Here is a 17920-nt window from a genome sequence, read left to right on the forward strand (position 1 = left end):
TGAATGAGTGAAAGGCTATTCTTTCTCTAGGACTGGAGTGAGAAAGTAGAGTTTGGGGATATGGTAGGGAAATTTGAGGAATAGAATTGGAAAGAAGTGGGAGCATGCCACTGAGGACCACAGAAGCCAAGGCATGTGAGGGGACGTCAATATGTGTATTGGAATTCCCAAATAAAAGTGTAGCTGTTGGTTTGGAGAGAAAGGCTGAACCAGACAGTTATAGATCTCCTTCAGGAAGGAGTGATAACGATGTTGGGGCCAGTAGGTAACTACCACCAGGACCTAGATAGGGTGACATCTTTAGATGAAAAATAAGTGGAGGATGGATGTTTCCTTAATGAGCCAGCACTGTGCTTCTTCCCCTCTTCTTGGCCCAGTGTATAAGGGTGTACGAGAAGGAGTGCCTCTGAGTATCTTGGGATGCATCTATCGTCCAGGGAGATTCCTGTGACAGTGAGAAGGTGGAAGAAATATGGGAGCAAGAGGTCTGATAGGAAGAGCAGTGTGTTGGTAGTTGAGTGGTGGTTCCAGAAGGGTCCAGTGTAAGGGGAAGGCAGAATGGGTTTGACCAAGGTGAATGGGAACCAGGGAGCGGCAGCCAAGGAAGAGTTCACTTCTTCCCCCAGCCCCAGCTCAGGTTGGATTTGGGGGACGGCAAAAGGGAATGGCCAGATGGTTCTGTTCTTTATGCAGGTGACTCCCAAACCTGTACTTAATTTGTGCAGACTTGTATCGTGTGTTACAAATGTTTCCTCATTCACCCTCACCACAAACCTGGAAGGTAGGTCATAGTGGGGTCCCCATTCTACAGGCGAGGAGGCATCTGAGAGGTGGGATCTGAACACGGGCCTTCCTGATCCCATGTCCACACTCCTGTTACTGCTGCATTCCTCATTGTATGCTGCCCCCCATCTCCACGTGAATGCTCTGTTGATTCCTCATTTTCCCAAGTCTAAAGTGAGGAGCTGTCTTTTCCCTCCAAAGCTACCCCTCCTCTACATTTCCCTATCATATCTGGAGCACCACAGTCTCCATTCACCCAGCTTGGTTATCTCAGAATCACCTTTGTCTCTTTCTCTCCCTCATCCATATCCATTCCATCCCCTAATTCATCACCTCTTATCAGCCTCTTCATCATCAGGGTATTAATTATAGCATTTTAAAAGTTGCTTCCAAGATGAATAACCCTACTAATGCACAGTAGAGCAGCGAGGTGGCACCATAGTGCACAGAACGCCAGGCCTGGAGTCAGGAAGACTCATCTTCCTGAGTTCAAATCTGGCCTCAGATGCTTACTAGTTGTGTGACCCTGAGCAAATCACTTAACTCTGTTTGCCTCAGTTTCCTCATTTGTAAAATGAGTTGGAGAAAGAAATGGCAAACCACTCCTGTATCCTTGTCAAGAAAACCCTAAATGGGGTCATGGAGGGTCAGACATGACTAAAATGACTGAACAATACTCTGTTGTTCAGAAATCTTCAGGGATTCCCTGTTGTCTTTAGGTTAGCATATAAACTTTTTTGTTTCTCACTTTATTTCACTTCTTTCTCCCTTTATATGCTCTGTATTCAAACCAAACTTAACTTCTTGCTGCTCCCAGAACTTGTGCCTAGTACTGTGCCTTGCTCATAGTAGATGCTTGATAAATATTTGTTAAACTGAACAATGGAACATTCATTGAATGTTTCCAATATGCCATTTTGCTTGACAATGGACTCTTAGTGAGGTATTTTTAAAAAATCATATTCATAATTGACATAGGATTTTAAGGTTTATAAAATTTATTCTCTTCAGCTACCCTTGGATGTTGGTAGAAGATATTGCAGGACAGGAAGAGGAAGACAAGGAAAAAGTAATAGGGAAAGTAGGGGCAGAGAAATAAAGTAAATAGCAACTACCTATGAGTATGGAGAGGAATTTAGAATACAGGATCCCCAGATTTTAGTCACCCAAAAGTTTCGTGTTCAATCACCAAGGCTGTTGAGTTAAATACAACGTGTTATCTTTCCCCTACCTGTTGGGACAGCACATGAGCAGAGTCCCAGGGTGGAAAACACTGGAGACCAAGGTCTGCTTCCAAGTGCACCCCACCCAGGATATAAAGAACTGTTCATCTGACTCCTGTCCTGACAGGACCCTATCCTGTCTACTATTTGGTAATTCCTGTGCTAGTATAAAGAAATCATACATGTCTGGTGTAAGTAAAAATTACCTTTGCCAAATGAATTAAATGTCAGTTCAACTAGAACATGATAGCTAATAAGATAGAACCTTTATTGCTCAATCAGCCAAAAGGAATAATAAATATATCCCATTTAGAGAGTGTGGGAAGAAATCTAGCCCCAGGTTACCCTGGGGAAAAAAATCAGAGGAATCTATGAGTGCCCTTGGAGATGAAGAATCCATCAGCAACATTTTAGTCTTTTTGCATAGAGAAACCATAAAAATAGTACAGAGAAGCAGCATTCTCCTCTTCCATCTCCCATGCTTTCCACAACCTTCTATAGACCACTTCATCCACAATCACAATTTTACTCTTTAGCAAAGGGTAGTAAGTGGAAGGAATAGCAGCAGAAACAGAGGGCTCAGGGTCTTACCCTTTCAGTTCAATTGAGCAAATACTTATTACTGTTTTCAAGGTGCTAGTGAAACAAAGACAGAAGTGAAATAGTCCTTGCACTGAAGGTTACGTTCTACTCTACAATGTGTTCATAAGTATGATGCAGAGTAATTTGAGGGGGATCATCCCTACTGCTAAGTCTTCCATCTTCCCACGCTGTGCGGACCTTTTCAAACTAAAACAACCACAAAGGGCTGGAGATAGGCGGAGGGTGTGTATGTGTGCGTGTTTGTATATGGACCTACATATGTATAACACAAACTGAACATGGAACCATGTGTAGCTGGATTGTTCCCCAACTTAAAGTCAAGTTGTATTTCATAGTTTTACCTGTAAATCCATTGTTTGAAGCTCGGAATCAAGCAGTATTTGATCAATAACATGATAAATTCTCTGAGGTCATCTAGTACTGTTACCTGAAGCATGAACTCCCGCTATGATGTAGTCAATAAATGGTTATCTCTTCCATGCTTGTAGGCCATCAGTGATGGGGAGCTTACTACTTACTAAGGAAGACCATTCCTTTTTTAGAATAACTCTTAATTGTTAAGAAGTTTTTCCCCTTTATTGAATCAGAATCCGTCTCTTTCAAACATCCGCCCCACTGGTGCTGATTTTTTTCCTATGGGTCCATGTAAAACAAGTCTAACATTTCTGCATTACAGCCTTTAACCTGTTTGAAGGCAGCAGTCACATCCGCTGTGGGTCTTCTCTGGACTACATGTGCTCATTTCCTGCATCTCCTCATCTGACTTGGTTTTGAGGGCCATCCCCACCCCCATCAGCCTTCTGTGGATGTGCTCCAGCTGGTTTGGCTCGTCCTAGAAGCAGGCACAGTGCTACAGATGTGGACTGATCAGGTCAGAGCAGAGAGGGACTGGCATTTCCCGGTTCTGAACGTTACATAGCCTAAGATTAATGCACCCTAAGACTTCATTAGCTTTTTCGGATGCCATGTCACAGTGCATGAATGACTCAGACTGGTCTTGTAAGGAGAGCAGGAGCATCCTGCATGCTCCTGTTGGTGCTTTTCCCCAATGCTTAGGGCCCCCTTGTAGGTGGTATAGGAAGCCACTGATGAAGGCCACATCTGAATGAGAAGGTGTGAATGCTTGTGTTTAACGCTGCCGAAATCCTAGATCCATCAAAATACCAAGGAAGGGAGAGCCAATCTGGCACAGTGGAAAGAGTGCTAGATTTAGTGTCCTAGGACCTGAGTTCAAATCCTGTCTCTGACACTTTAAGTCATCTAGCTTTGGGCCTCAGTTTCTTCATCTGTAAAATGAGGGGTTTGGACCAGAATCACCCATGAGGTTCCTTTCAGCTCTGGTTCTGGGTCATCCTGTAAAGTCACTATTTATTACCTCAATGAATTTGCAGTGCCTGATAACCCCTGGGTCTCTTTCACATGAAACTGCTGTCCACCTCTCCTCTACTTATGCAGTTGGCTTTTTGCATCTGAGTGCTGGGTTCACATTTATCCCTATTCAAGTTCACCTTTTTAGATTCTGACCGTCATTTGATCTTGTCTGGATCTTTTTAAAGCTGATGTTTGTCATGTAGCACATGGAGATTTCCTTTCCAGCTCCAGGCCATCCGCACCTGGTGTCACTGATAAACGTGGACTGTGTGTGAAAGTGCTTTTATAAGCATGGACTGTTTTTACTTATAATAGTGTGCCTATGGGCAGAAAACTGCATTGAGTAGCACACACAAGGAAATGCCCTGACCTTGCACATTCTCTTTTCCCACCACAGGGGCTGCCCCTAGAAGGCAAGAGAGGAACATGGTGATTGAGGGGAATGGAAGAATAACAATCTACATCTTTTTATGTACAAGACACTAAATTGGGTATTTATGATTCTTAAAGTTCTGTGGATCCTTAGGGTGAGCTGAATTAGCCAACCTAAAGTACTTAAGTCATCTGTAGTTATGAAAACAGCAAGATGACAAAAACTTTTCAGTCTTTTTTAAGGCCATGAAGAATGTTCTCCAAATCCAATGTATCACTAATCAATTATTCTCAAAATAAATTAGGGCTGGTACCTCCCTTCCCATCCAGAGCATCTCCCAGTAGCAGACTGAGTTCTTTTCTATTTCTGATGTAATTTGTTATCATTTACTTCTTGGTCGAATGGTTTCTCTGCTCTTCTCATTATAACCATCCCAAAGGCATCATTCCATAAACCTTCTGCTCTTCCCCCTCTACCCCCCTTCACCAGATCACTTACCAACAGTACCAGCAGGGCAATGCAAATTGTTAATCTATGGGGTAATCATCTGTCTTCTAATCTAGCTAAATTTCCCTAATTTAAATTGTGGCACCTTGTAACAGAGCACCTTAGGTAGGATCCAGATAAATTCTTGTTTGGATAACTGTAGCCCGAAGCCCAGAGGCAGTTTGTCAAAATGACAGATTTAGGTCTGAGGTGTGCACTTGGAAGAAATGCTTCTGTTAACTTTCTTCCTTTGACTTGATTTTGGAGTTTTAAGAAACCTAATTTCTCTTTTCTGAGTGGGCATGGAAAGCCAATTTGAAAACTCATTTTGCCCAGTGTCATACTAACATTAAACATCATTCATGGAGTGAACTTGGAATTAACCTTTATTACAAAGGGTTAATTCCTAACTAATTGATTCAGCTCTGAGAACCTGACCTTGCAGTGCTGTTAGTAGGCAGAAACTGTCAATAATGCTTGGAACTCTCTCCACTCCGTCTTTCTCATTTGAATGTTACTGCCTTTTCCCTATCGATAGTACTTTCTCCTCCTGGCACTGTGTCTGTGTCATAGATTTTTCCATCACCATCAACATCCATTTTGCTAACCAGGATTTAGGGCATCTATAAAGCTCTCCCTTACTCAGCAATGCCTTCTTTGTGGAACTTTTTTCTATGGGCATTTTCTTCACCTAGGTCTTTGTCGTCTGGAGGTGACTCTTGGCTCTCAAAGGCTGTGCTTAAACTTTGGCATGCCCCACTAAGCTGAAAATTAAGTGAGCCCACATCTGACCAAGGCCTGCATAGCTGTTGCCAGAGGACCAGCCCAGCCTAGTTTGGAGAAGATTATCACTGGTATTAGCCATGAGGTAGATGATCAAGGCTTTGTGTATAGCACCCAATCTTCATCAATCTTCACTCCATTGATAAGATCATAGAACCTTGACCTAATCAAGTGTTTTCCAGAAAGAAAGCTATTGGAAATCAAAAACACAAGAGAGATTGATGTGGGCTTAAGAATTCAAGGAAGACTTAGCTCAGGAATCATAGAGCATTAGAGTTGGAAATGGCTTTAAACTCTTCATCTTACAGAGGATGAGGCTGAACCCAGAGAAATTATGTGACTTGATTGTCATTAGTCATCTAAGACAGAACCAGCCCTGGAGTGTCCACACAGTGCTTTTCACTGGACCCCACAGCTTCAAGAACCAGAGCAGTAATAAGAAAATTTTAAAGTTATGCTCTTATTATTCTATGAAATTAATAATTTACCTTCTTACATAAATGGTAATAACCAGAACCTTGCTGATGGACAAGGAGAAGAAACTAACCACTAAAAGCTTACTGCCTAGCCAGTACAGACAGTTGTAGAAGTGACATAGGCCCATATGGCATTGAGATGGTCAACCACTGACTTCCCTTTCTTGGGACCCTGGACAGACAAGGGATGGGCAATTATTCTTACAAGGAAAGTGAACTAATAAGTTCAAGGGGCACGGTTGGAGGCAGGTAAGGCCTTTTCTTCCCCAGACCTAGCCTGAATTTCTGGGGGTTAGCAGGGCCACATCTGAGTCCCAAAATTATATTTCATCTCTTCGACATATATAGAATTATCCTGCAGTTCGTGGAATCTCTCACTTCGACAGAAACCATTATATTTCCTTAAATGATGAAACAGGATTATCAGAGTTAGAGCAAGTTTAATACCTCCTGATCGATTCCCTTGAACCTTCATTCCCAACTTTCCCAGCTATAAAAATGAAAATTACATAGCATTCTTGGGACATTTAGAGACTATATTTATATAACTGCTTGGAAACTCCTCGGATTGAAGCAGTAATGAATTTGATGATTCTTTAGACTGTTCCTTCTGGAGCACATAAATAAGTCTTTAAATGTGTTTTAATGGAGTCTTAGTTTTGATGGATTACTTGTTTAACCAGCTATTAGAATTCAGATATTTTTGGTTTGGATTTGTAGAGTTGTCAAAACAATGTTCAGAACTCAGAATTTGAGATGGAGGCTAACATTTTGTTACAGGTTAGATATCCATCCTCTAATGAACTAACATGAGATTTGATTCACTTTATGACATACAATCCTAGAAATTCGGTCTTAAACAACAAACATGTACTAAGGTTCATCTGTGGGAGATATGACAAGATACCTGCCCTCGAAGAAGGCTGAGACATGAACACAAGCATAGTTCAAATGACAGTATGATGAATGGGTAGGAGGTAAAGAATTTCTATAATGATTCTTTAAATAAATAATAACATTCATTAATCGTCAGAGCAATGCTCTTAAATAGATGGTGCATATCCTTACCTCTGTGTGTGTGTGTGTGTGTGTGTGTGTGTAAATTAAAACTCGGTGATTTGTCCCAGGTTGCAGTTAAACTGGAAATTTGTTTCAGGGCTGTGAGTCTTCAGTGAATATCATCTTTAATGTCCCAATCAGCACTCAAGAAAAAAAAGAGGCTGGCACAAGTTTGATTGACTGCATATGGAATCCTGTTCAAATGTCTTCTTTTCCTAACAGCCATAGGCTTTAACTTGTAGGCCTTTCTGTTCCTATGTCACATTAGCATCATTTGAGCTTACTAGAGAGCATTTTGTTTTTGGTCTGTTGCAAATGTTGATTTCTCCTCTTTCAGTTTGCAAAACTCTATGACAGGAAATCTGTGGCTAAATATCACTTTATGATTTCCATCTGTTCATGTACAATAGTGTTTATGGTGCAGTCCAGATTGTAGTGTGAGAGAAATGTCCTATTACTGCATCTAGAATTTAAAATGATCATTGTACATTCTAATGAGAAAACCTTTTGAAACAAGTTGTTTGCATAGTTTCAAAGCAGAGCAACTGAGTAGTACAATTTATGGGCAGCTTCTGTTCTGCCAATAACATGGTTGGCATCAGTCAGCTTGAAGAACTTTCTTCTAAGTGATTTAGGTTTTCAACTTCAGTTTCCTCACCAATGAAAAGAGAGGGTAGAAGCAGAGGACCCTTAAGGGCTTTATCAGCCTTAATGGCTTATAAAGCCAGAAGTTGATTTATTTATACTAATAATGGAAGCCAAGGAAAATGTGTTAATTCAAACACTCTTTTGTGTGTTGGCCTATAGAGTATCTTTCCTAAATGGTCTAGCTATTGAGACTTGGGTTGGTTTTTTCCGTTTTTTTTGTTTTGTTTTGTTTTATGGATTATTAAATTTGAGTAATTGGGGGTTTTGTCTTGAGAAAATCATAATAAATTTTCATTTAGTTTTCAGTCATTTTTGTGAAATGACCTTATCAGATTTATGCTTCAATTAGTAATCTGCACAAAATGAGAACTAGATAAGGTTTCTGTAGCAGTTACCATTGTGTGCACATGGTTGGTGATATCACAGTCTGACTGTCATATTGCAAAATTTCAGCAAAAAGTTAGGTTGAAAGTGTGGTTTTCAGTTATGTTTCCATAGCAAACTGAAAAGTTCTGTCATGATATATATAAAATATACAAAGTTCAGTGTGCCAAAAAGGGACAAAGGTAAGATGATCTTAGACTTTAAAGTGATTGATCTGGAAAGAAGGGAAATTTTGTTGTTGTTGTTGTTGAGTCATTTCAGTCATGCCTGACTGTCTGTGACCCCATCTGAGATTTTCTTAGCAAAGATCAGTATACACACACACACACACACACACACATGGGCACACATATATACATATTATATATTAGTATAGTAATATAATATTAGTATTAATAAAGATTAGAATGGTTTGCCATTTCCTTCTCCAGCTCATTTTACAAGTAAGGAACTGAGGTTAAGTGATTTGCCGAGGGTCACACTGCTTAATGTGTCTGGGGCTTGATTTGAACTCGGGTCCTCCTGACTCCAGCCCCAACACTGTATCCGCTATGTCACCTAGCTGCCCAAGGAGGAAAATACTGAAATGTATTTCATTTAAAGGGACATTTATTAAGTACCTTCTGTGTGCTAGTCACAGCAGTGACAAATTGACTCTCACAACTCATTGAAATTGAAAACATATACAAAAGGTGGTGATGTTAAGTCTTTATCCAGAGATTTTTTTTCTCTTGTTAAACTGATAATCAGTTGATACAGGAGAGGAAACCAATGGGCAACAGGAAGACTGATTTTTCAGCGATATTGGAAGAAGAGGATTACAGAAGGGATAGACCCTGTGGCTGCTTGGAGTGAATGAGAGGAGGATGGTGATGAAAACTGACAGCAGAGAAGTCAAAATTGCTGAACCGTTCTTTTTCTTTTTCTTTTTTTTTGCACTCCCAAGGGGATTTGACTGGGAGAAACAAAGCAGACATAGGTCATAGTTTGTAGAACATAGGCAGGCTCATAAATAAAATGGCATTCAAACCTTATAACTTGACAGACAAAGAAACTGAGGCGCCGAAAGATGAAGTGACCAGTCCTTTGATGTAGAAAATGGCAGAGCCTATTTCTAAAACCAGATCATCTGACTCCAGGTCCAGTACCCTTTCGACTGCCCCACATTGTGCCTTCCAGGATGAGGAAGGGAGTAGTAAGGGAGCACCTACCAGCCTTTGATACCTGTCCATGTCACTTGGCTTATATTATCCTTGGGTACCAAAAGACCTTGCATTATGATTGCTGAGCCATTGCTAAGGTTCTTTGAAAGGTCACAAGATGTATGATGGTATTGGAGGAAGTCATTTATCACAACTTAAAAAAAAAGAAAGAGAAGTGAATTTAGTTTCAATTCTTGGGAAAAAAAATTGATAGTATATTATTAAACATTGATAACAGAAAGCCAGCAGGGCTTCATCAAGCACGGGTCATGCCAGACTGACCTCATTTTCTTTTTTGACAGAATTGATTAGAAGAGTTCATAGGTAGTTTATTTAGATTTTAGTAAAGCATGGGATCAGATAGCTCTCTATTCTTGTGGAAAAGATGGAGAGATATGAGCCAGGTAATAAATAATAGGATTAGATGGGTTCACAACTCTTTGAATGACTAGACCCAAGGAGTATTTGTTAATGGTTCCATGTCAGCACAGAAGGTAGCCTCCAAGGTCATTCATCTTTGATCTGTGCCCACATCTGGGCTGTGTAGCATTTTTATTGATGGCTTAGACAAAAGCCTACAGAGATGGCATGTTTTTTAAATTTCCAGATGATAAAGGAGAGGCAATAGCTAGCACAGAGTCAAAATTCAAAAACATCTTGATTGGCCAGAGCATTGGGCTGAATCTAGTAAGATGGGGTTTAGTAGGGATGAATATTAAGTCTCTCCAAGCTACGTATGCAATTACGAGATGAGAAGCCATCGTTAGATGGCAGTTCTTCTGAAAAAGACCTCAGAGTTGTGGCTGAGTGATTACAAACTGGATGTGGGTCAGCAGTGTGATGCAGAAGCCAAGAAGCTAATGCAATTTACAACTGCATTAAGAGGGTTTGGGGTCCAAGAGTAGAGAGAGAATAAGCAGTGATCACATCTGGAACATTGTTCTGTCCAGGTTGCCACAATTGATCAGGGGACAATGCCTGGAGGAAGGCCATTAGAATGGTAAGGAATCATAGGCGAACCCCTTTGTTGTACAGATGAGTAAGAGGGAACTGAGGCTGAAGGAAGTTAAGCAGCTTCCTGAAGTCACTCGCCTGCTTTGAGGCCTTTAAGTATTTGAAAATCTGCCATGTGGAAGAGCAGTAGTCTTTTCCTTTGCTCCACAGGGCAAGCCTAGAACATTCACAGTCAGCAGATTTTGACTCAATAAAAGGAAGAGTTTTCTCTCCATTGGGGCTGTTCCATAGAGGAATGAGATGACTTAGGACAGGTTCCCCACCCCTGACTTAGGAGATAGTGGGTTCCCCAACTTGGGTATGTCTTAAAGGGATTTTTATTCAAGTCCAAGTTGGACTCCATGGCCTGTGATTGTGATTCTAAACCAGCAAGACGCTAAAATATTTATTTCACTCAATTCAATTTAAAATGTTTATTATTTATCTATGGGCAGCTAGGTGGCACACTGGATAGAACACTGGACCTGGAGTCAGGAGAACCTGAATTCAGATCCGGCTTCAGACACTTGCTAGCTGTGTGACTCTGGGCAAGTCACTTAACCCCTATTTGTCTCAGTTTCCTTATCTATAAAATGAGCTGGAGAAGGAAATAGCAAACCACTCCAGTATCTTTGCCAAGAAAACCCCAGATGGAGTCACGAAGAGTCAGACATGACTGAAGTTACTGAACCACAAAATTGTTTATCTCCAGTAAGTTATTTCTCTACCAAAATTAAACATGTAAATTTAATATAAAACACATATGTAATGTACAAAAAAATGAACTTGCAAAATATAATAATCATAACAACAACAACGATAGCTCATATCATTCCGGTCAAAGTTCTTGCTTTAAAACAACCTTGAGAGGTAAATAAAGAGCCTGTAGGAGTCTGCCTCACCTAAACGTTTCTGGAATATATTTAAGTAGTCACAGTTAGCACGTGATTCTTTGGACGGAATTTGATTTACACACAACTGGAGAAGAGTAATGAGGAGTGGAAGGCTAGCACCCTTTCCATTACATCATTCTTATTTCCAGAACATTTCTGTATCAGTTATCCATTTTTAGCACCCAAATGGCGTATTTCACATTGAAAGCCTGAACTTTGGAGCGAGCAGCAAAATGTAAATATATCAAGAATTAATTATCTGAAAAACAGATGATTCCTTCAAGATGGGTAATTCCATCTAGCTCATTACTCTTTCTGTATTCTCTGTTCCCCATGTGGTGCTGTGTGGAGTGTCAGATACACTCTACTTCCTCGTCCATACTTCCCTGACTTCCTTCAGGACTCAGCTCAAATCCCACTTCTACAGGAAGTCTACCTTCTCCTCCCCCCCCCCCCCCCCCAAAAAAAAAATCCAAAAAAAAAAACAACTAACTTGGGCCTTTCCTCCAGGATTTATATTTATTTTGTATTTATATAAGCATTTACAGGTTTTCTCCGTTAGAATGTAAATTCTTTGAGGGCAGGGACCATGTTTTTGCCCTTAAGTATCCTCAGTGTTTATTGCTCTGTATCTGGCACATAATAAGCACTTAATAAATGTTTGCTAATTTGTTGACCAGACTTCTAGGTGGCCACAGTGGATAGAGTGCTGGGCCTGGAATCAGGAAGACTCATCTTCCAGAGTTCAAATCTGTCTTGAGACACTTAGTAGCTGTGTGACACTGGACATGTCACTTAAACGTGTTTGCCTCAGTTTCCTCATCTGTGAAATGAGCTTGAGAAGAAAATGGCAAACCACTCCAGGATCTTTGCCAAGAAAACCCCAAATGGAGTCACGAGGATTGAAAAACGACTGAACAACCACACCACAGAATTTGCTGACACAGTTGTCTACAGACTAGCCATCTGTGTGATCAAGGAGCAGGTCATTCTACTTTCTTTGGCCTTAGTTTCCTCATTTGTAAAATGAGGGTGTTCAACTACATGATTTCTGAAGACTCTTCCTGCTTTTAAAATCCTATCATTCTACCCAGGTCCAATTTTTATCTAAAGGTCCAAGTATTTCTAGAGAGAATTCCCCTCATGAATGTGGTTATTACAGCAAATGGGATGTACAGAGCACCAATGCATTGAAGGATAGTTCAGAATCTGGGAAGAAAGTAATGATTTCTAACCCCTACCCCCGCCCATATTGGTTTCCACAACAGATGTTCACAGACAGTATTTCTAAATTCCTCACCTCTGTTAAGACTAGACATGGCCATTAAACTTCTATTGATTACATAATTCCCAGTCAAGATATAATTTCTTCTCTGTGCATCCTCTGAGATGTGTTCTTGTGTGTGTGTGTTTGCTGATCAACAGCTTAGGGCAATCTGCTACTTCTTAGAGTAGCCGTAAACAAACAATACCGAAATAGTACCTTTTAAACACCTTTCATTTTGTTTTAGGCAAGCACTAAGTAGGTTATATCACACAGGGTAGCTGGGGATTTGTGGGAGCTAAATGAATGGGAATAATAATCTCCTAAGCAATTCATACATCTCTTTAAAACTTATATTCTAAGAATGATTTTCCTTAAGAAAGAAATGATGATACTTAAACTCTTTAAGAACCTATAATTTCTTAAATGAGGGTACTCTTCGCTCAACCTAATTCCAACCACCACCCCCTCCCTTAATGCATAATCTTCAGATGTTACCATGTCCAGAAAAATACATTATCTTACCAGTGTCAGGATGAATCTCTCTGAATTTAGCAGGTCAGGTCAGTTCTAGGATAACACATGCAATAAATGTTCACTTTCTGAGTTGTATGTTTGAGTTCAAAAAATCAGAAGTGGATTTCATAGATAAAGAGTAGTTCTTCAAAGTAAATATCTTATTGTTGAAATTTCAAGCTGGTTAAAAGCTTTGGAAGTAATCAGTTTGCACTGTATGGTATAGTGAGAACAAGGCCCTTAATTAACTTTCAGAAAGTTTGATGTTTATCATAGTTAAGCGCACAAAAACTCTTATTTAAAAGGGGAATGCTGAACTTAGGACAAAATCTTATTTATAAGATCATTTACCAATTTGTAAGAATGAAATTTGAATTTAAAAGTCCTTTGAGGTTTTATGTTTGATATTAATCAATTTCATAATATTGTGAGTGCACATTATCCCTCAAAAACAAAATAAAACCCATTCATTAGAATTCTGTTTGTTTTTTATACTATTTTAGGCACGTACTCGAATATTTAAAGTAAACAGTGTCTTTGTTCAGCCAGCTTTAAAGTGGGAGATCAGGTTTTTACTATTTGAGATGCCTGAGTTGTAAAGACATCACTTTTTATCTGTTGCCTAATGTTTTTTGTTACCAACACCACCATTTTCTCTTCTGTAGCTCCCTAGTAGTGGCTTTAAGGAGAGCAGATATGCCCAGAACCGTGGGCTTCATCTCTCTTCTCCCTCTCTCTCCTTCTATCCCCCTCCCCCCACCCCTGCAATAAGAGGAAAAGGTAGGCTGAGTATATTAGGTGAAGTTGACACTGTTGATATCCCCTTCCCAACCTGAGGAACTGAAAAATGTGAAGTATTCTCTCTAACATGCCAAGAAGCCATGATTTCCCAATTGATGCATCTCACAATTCTTCCTGAATTACAGTAGCCTAAAGAATTTCACACCTAGTGGCCCACCTTCCAGCAGTGAGCTTCTCTAACTGTAACTGCTCTGGTCCTTGAACAAGAGATGTCTCTGCATCTCTGTTTTTGAAGCTTTTCTACCTTTATAGGGCCAGTCAAAGCTTCTCCTCCACTGGCCTTAGCTTTCCAAAATAATCCTAACTTACTTTTAGATAACTCTTGAAGGTTAGTTTCCATATAACCTGGTGTGGATTTCTATCCTCATTTTACAGATGAGGAAACTGAGGCTTATAGTTAAGTAACTTCCCCAAAGTTCCATAGTGAGTGTCATAGGGGAGAGTTGAACCCAGGGCCCAGCCGGTCAAACCCTTTTCCTACTCCTCTTCCTGCTCAAGCGCAATGCAGAACAGTCTACTAATTTGGAGACTTCATTAATGTTTGTAAGTAGGAACATTTTTCATTGAATCATAGTAGTGAAAACATCCTTTTCACTCCCCAGAGAACCGTAGATCTAGAGTGAAGGCCATTTATTCCAACTTCCTCACTTAGGAGAATAAAGCTAAGTGCTTGCGCGATTTCTCAAGGTCCTGTGGGCTCTAGCGCCAGGGGCAGGATTTGAGCCCTGGTCTTCGGCCTCCAGAGTGAGTGCTCTTCCCACTGTACTATGCACTATACACTATACATAGTAGATAGTGTTCTTCCATGCTCAGTGAATGCATTACAGACCAGGGTGTAACACTGAATATAGGAGAGAAATGTAGACTGTTTTGCTTTGCAAAACAGAGAACCTTTCTCCTTTGCCACAGTCGTGAGCTGATTAGGCTTTGTCCGAACCCTGGACATTTCCTGGTTCCTGCTTCTTGTTTTCAGCTTTGGTGGCACATTGATGAGGTTGGGGCAGGACTGTGGGCAGTGAGGGAGATGAGAGTTTCCAGATTGATTTCCCTTGCTGGGTAAGCTGTTGACTGTGCTCGCTAGCTGGGTCACTGCATCTGTTTGAAGATGAGCGTACAGAATCAAGGAGCTGGAGAGCCAGGAGGGACAGAAATGGAAATGTAGGTATAGACGTATTAAGACTCTAAGCCAAGGTTACACAGCTGTTAGAGGTGGAGCCAGGGGCCAGAAGCCAGGTCCCTGGTTCCCAGTACAGTGTTTTTTCCATGTAGAATCGGGTTTGCCTCTTAAGATACAGTAGGAAAATAAATAGAAACACGTTAGGTCTGCATTTTCCATCTTTTCAGTAAAGAAGGCAGACATTCCACCAGTGACAAATAATAATACCCACTTGTCCTCTTCCATGTACAGCCAGTACCAAGGACTTGTAGAGGGAATGTGGAACTCTAGGGCCCCAATTAACCAAATTAATGACAAAGATACATTGTTTAAATATTTTATAATGAGGAGTAAATCCAGAGAAGGGGAAGTAAAAATCCATTTTCCTTTTATGTTTATAAAATCTTTTCTAATAAGCAGAAAATATGCCTACCCAGTTTATTGCCTGTCACTAAAGTAATCTGGTTAATTTGCTTTTGGTTATTGTGATAGAATTAGTCTTATTAATGAAATTATAGGATATCTATTAAATGGCTACATTGGCCTTTTCAGCTAAGTAGCATTTCTTTATGGTTTATATCCAACTGGAAGAAATGAATTTGTTTTTTAAGGAAGACATTATTAATCCTTCAGATGATCCTCTACACACAGCTATTTCGTGATCCTAACTTTCATTTTACTGTCTTCTACAACATTGAATCTTAATCAGTAAACATTTAATAAACACTTACTATGTGCCAGGCACTGTGCTAAGTGCTGGGGATACAAAAAGAGGCAAAAGACAGTCCCTGCCTTCAAGGAATTTGCCATCTAATGGAGGCAACAGCACACAAATATATACAAAGTAAGCTATCTATAGGATAAATAGGAAATAATTAACAAAAAGAAGTCACTAAAATAAAGAGGGGTTGGGGAAGGCTTCCTATAAAAGATGGGATTTTAGTTGGGACTTGGAGGAATCCAGATAGTTTAGAAACAAAATGTCTCCATTTCCCCCTTCATCCTGAATACGGGATTATTCACTGTATCCCTTTAATTTCAGCTAAATAAAACAAAAGGAATAATTAATTCATCTATGGGACCTTGAGGCAGTTTGCTGACCTTAAGTGCCACCTGAATCCAAGCTGAATAGTAACGTAGCTTGACAGTGTCAGTTAGAGAATGGAACTAGCTATCATGGAACGTGTTGCCATATTCTCAGTGTACATCTAAAGATCACCCTGCTGCCTGCCATAGCTTGGGTGTGGCCTTTCTACCAGGTGATGTCTCACATCTACATCTAATTCTGTAATGGCAAAATTGTGGTTTTAGGATTGCCGCGACAGCATCTCCCCCTTCAGTTGCCCCACTCTTTCTTCTTTGTCAAAAGTGATCGTTGAATCAGGTTGGTTGTTCTCCAGCTCATTTTGCAATTATCCCTCTTATTACACATGAATTAACTAAGAACAGTAATTGCAGTGTACTTTGGAAATATAAAAGGCTGCTAAAAATATGAAAAATATTACATACTACTACCCTTGTAGTTACAGCTAAAGTAAAAATATGAAAAAGTTTCTCTTAAGCACATCAATATAATCAGTACTCATTATTCTGCATGGATATTCATGCATAGGATTATTTATTTATTCCTGTGTGGTTTAGCATTCCAATGGCAGTGAATGAGATTCCTGTGTGATTATGTGTTGTTAATATTATAGTAATATTAGTAAGCTGTATGTTGTGATGAAAAGTGATTTTGAAATTGTTTCTAGCCACACCTTCCTCACACATGCAAAGTTGATTTTTTGGACTCCACAGGAAGAGCCATACTTATATAAGGAAATTTTAAAAGAAAATTCAAATTTAAAGGGAATTTTACATATAAGTTTAAAGTAAATTTTATACCCAGCGGCTCAGTAACCTTGAAGATAAATTTCAGCTAATTTTTGTCTTTTGGGTTTTGACCAGTTTGTGACTAAAGTATCTTGACTATTTAAGTGTTTTGTAAATTGCCCCATCGGTGCTAAAGAAAAATGCTGCATAAACCTTACCTGATAATTTGTGCTACCAAGCCTTCCTGTGAGAATCTCTTAGGAGACTCTTAGGAGTTTGGCCCTTCAGGACAGTAGAAGAAATTTCATGGCAATTTTAAGTACAGATGATGAGGCAGCTAAATCTGGGAACAGTTCTTGACTTTTTCCCCTGAGATTGAATAGCTTTGATTCTGCTCGGGCTGTTTCTGTAGCCCCAGACAAACACAAGCAGCGATGCCTTGAACCTACTCTATCAAGGGAACACAGATGTAAGGCACAACCCTGCTCATCCACTGGGCCTCACAATATTCCCAGAGAAGCAGACACTGTGGGTCCCCACAGACTTTCCAGGACACCCGATTGAACGCTGCTGCCCTCAGTCTTCTCGCACACAGACTGATCTGTTCTCTCCCTCACCTCCACAAAATGGAAATTGGCTGGTTTTCAAATCACCAGCAGTCTTTTGCAGTTGGATCGCACGTTAAATGACCTTAAGGTCATCACCAGCCTCTTTGAACTAGGGTCCCTTGTATGTGTTCTTCCTCAGAGTCAGGATTGGTGAGTTTCTTCCTCCCTTACTTAGGCTGAATTGGGTTATACTTGTCCTATGTCCCTTCTGCTACTAATGTGAGCATTTTCTATAATTTCTTTGTTTCAGAAACCTCAAAAATCAGTACCTAGGGTTCAAAGAAAATTTTTCTGGATTACCACAGATCATTATTTTTAAAGTTGGGTTCAATGAACTTTCTCTTATAAATATTTTATTAACTATATTTCAGTATAATTTGATTCCACTATAATCTGTGGTTATTTTATGCATTTTACCACAACTTCCTGAAAAAGGGTCTGTAAGTTTCCCTGGATTGCCAGCAGGCCTATTACACAAAGAAAATT

General features: G+C 40.0%; 1 protein-coding gene across 1 annotated transcript in view; it reads left to right on the forward strand.

The window, feature by feature from the left end:
* The window catches only part of LOC114030767 (heparan sulfate 2-O-sulfotransferase 1), a 197191-nt gene that overhangs the window by 132529 nt on the left and 46742 nt on the right, over positions 1-17920 (forward strand). The gene's annotated exons all lie outside the window — the stretch shown is intronic.

The sequence above is a fragment of the Vombatus ursinus genome, unplaced genomic scaffold, assembly GCF_900497805.2.
Source record: "Vombatus ursinus unplaced genomic scaffold, bare-nosed wombat genome assembly UNPS02005264.1, whole genome shotgun sequence".
NCBI lineage: Eukaryota > Metazoa > Chordata > Mammalia > Diprotodontia > Vombatidae > Vombatus > Vombatus ursinus.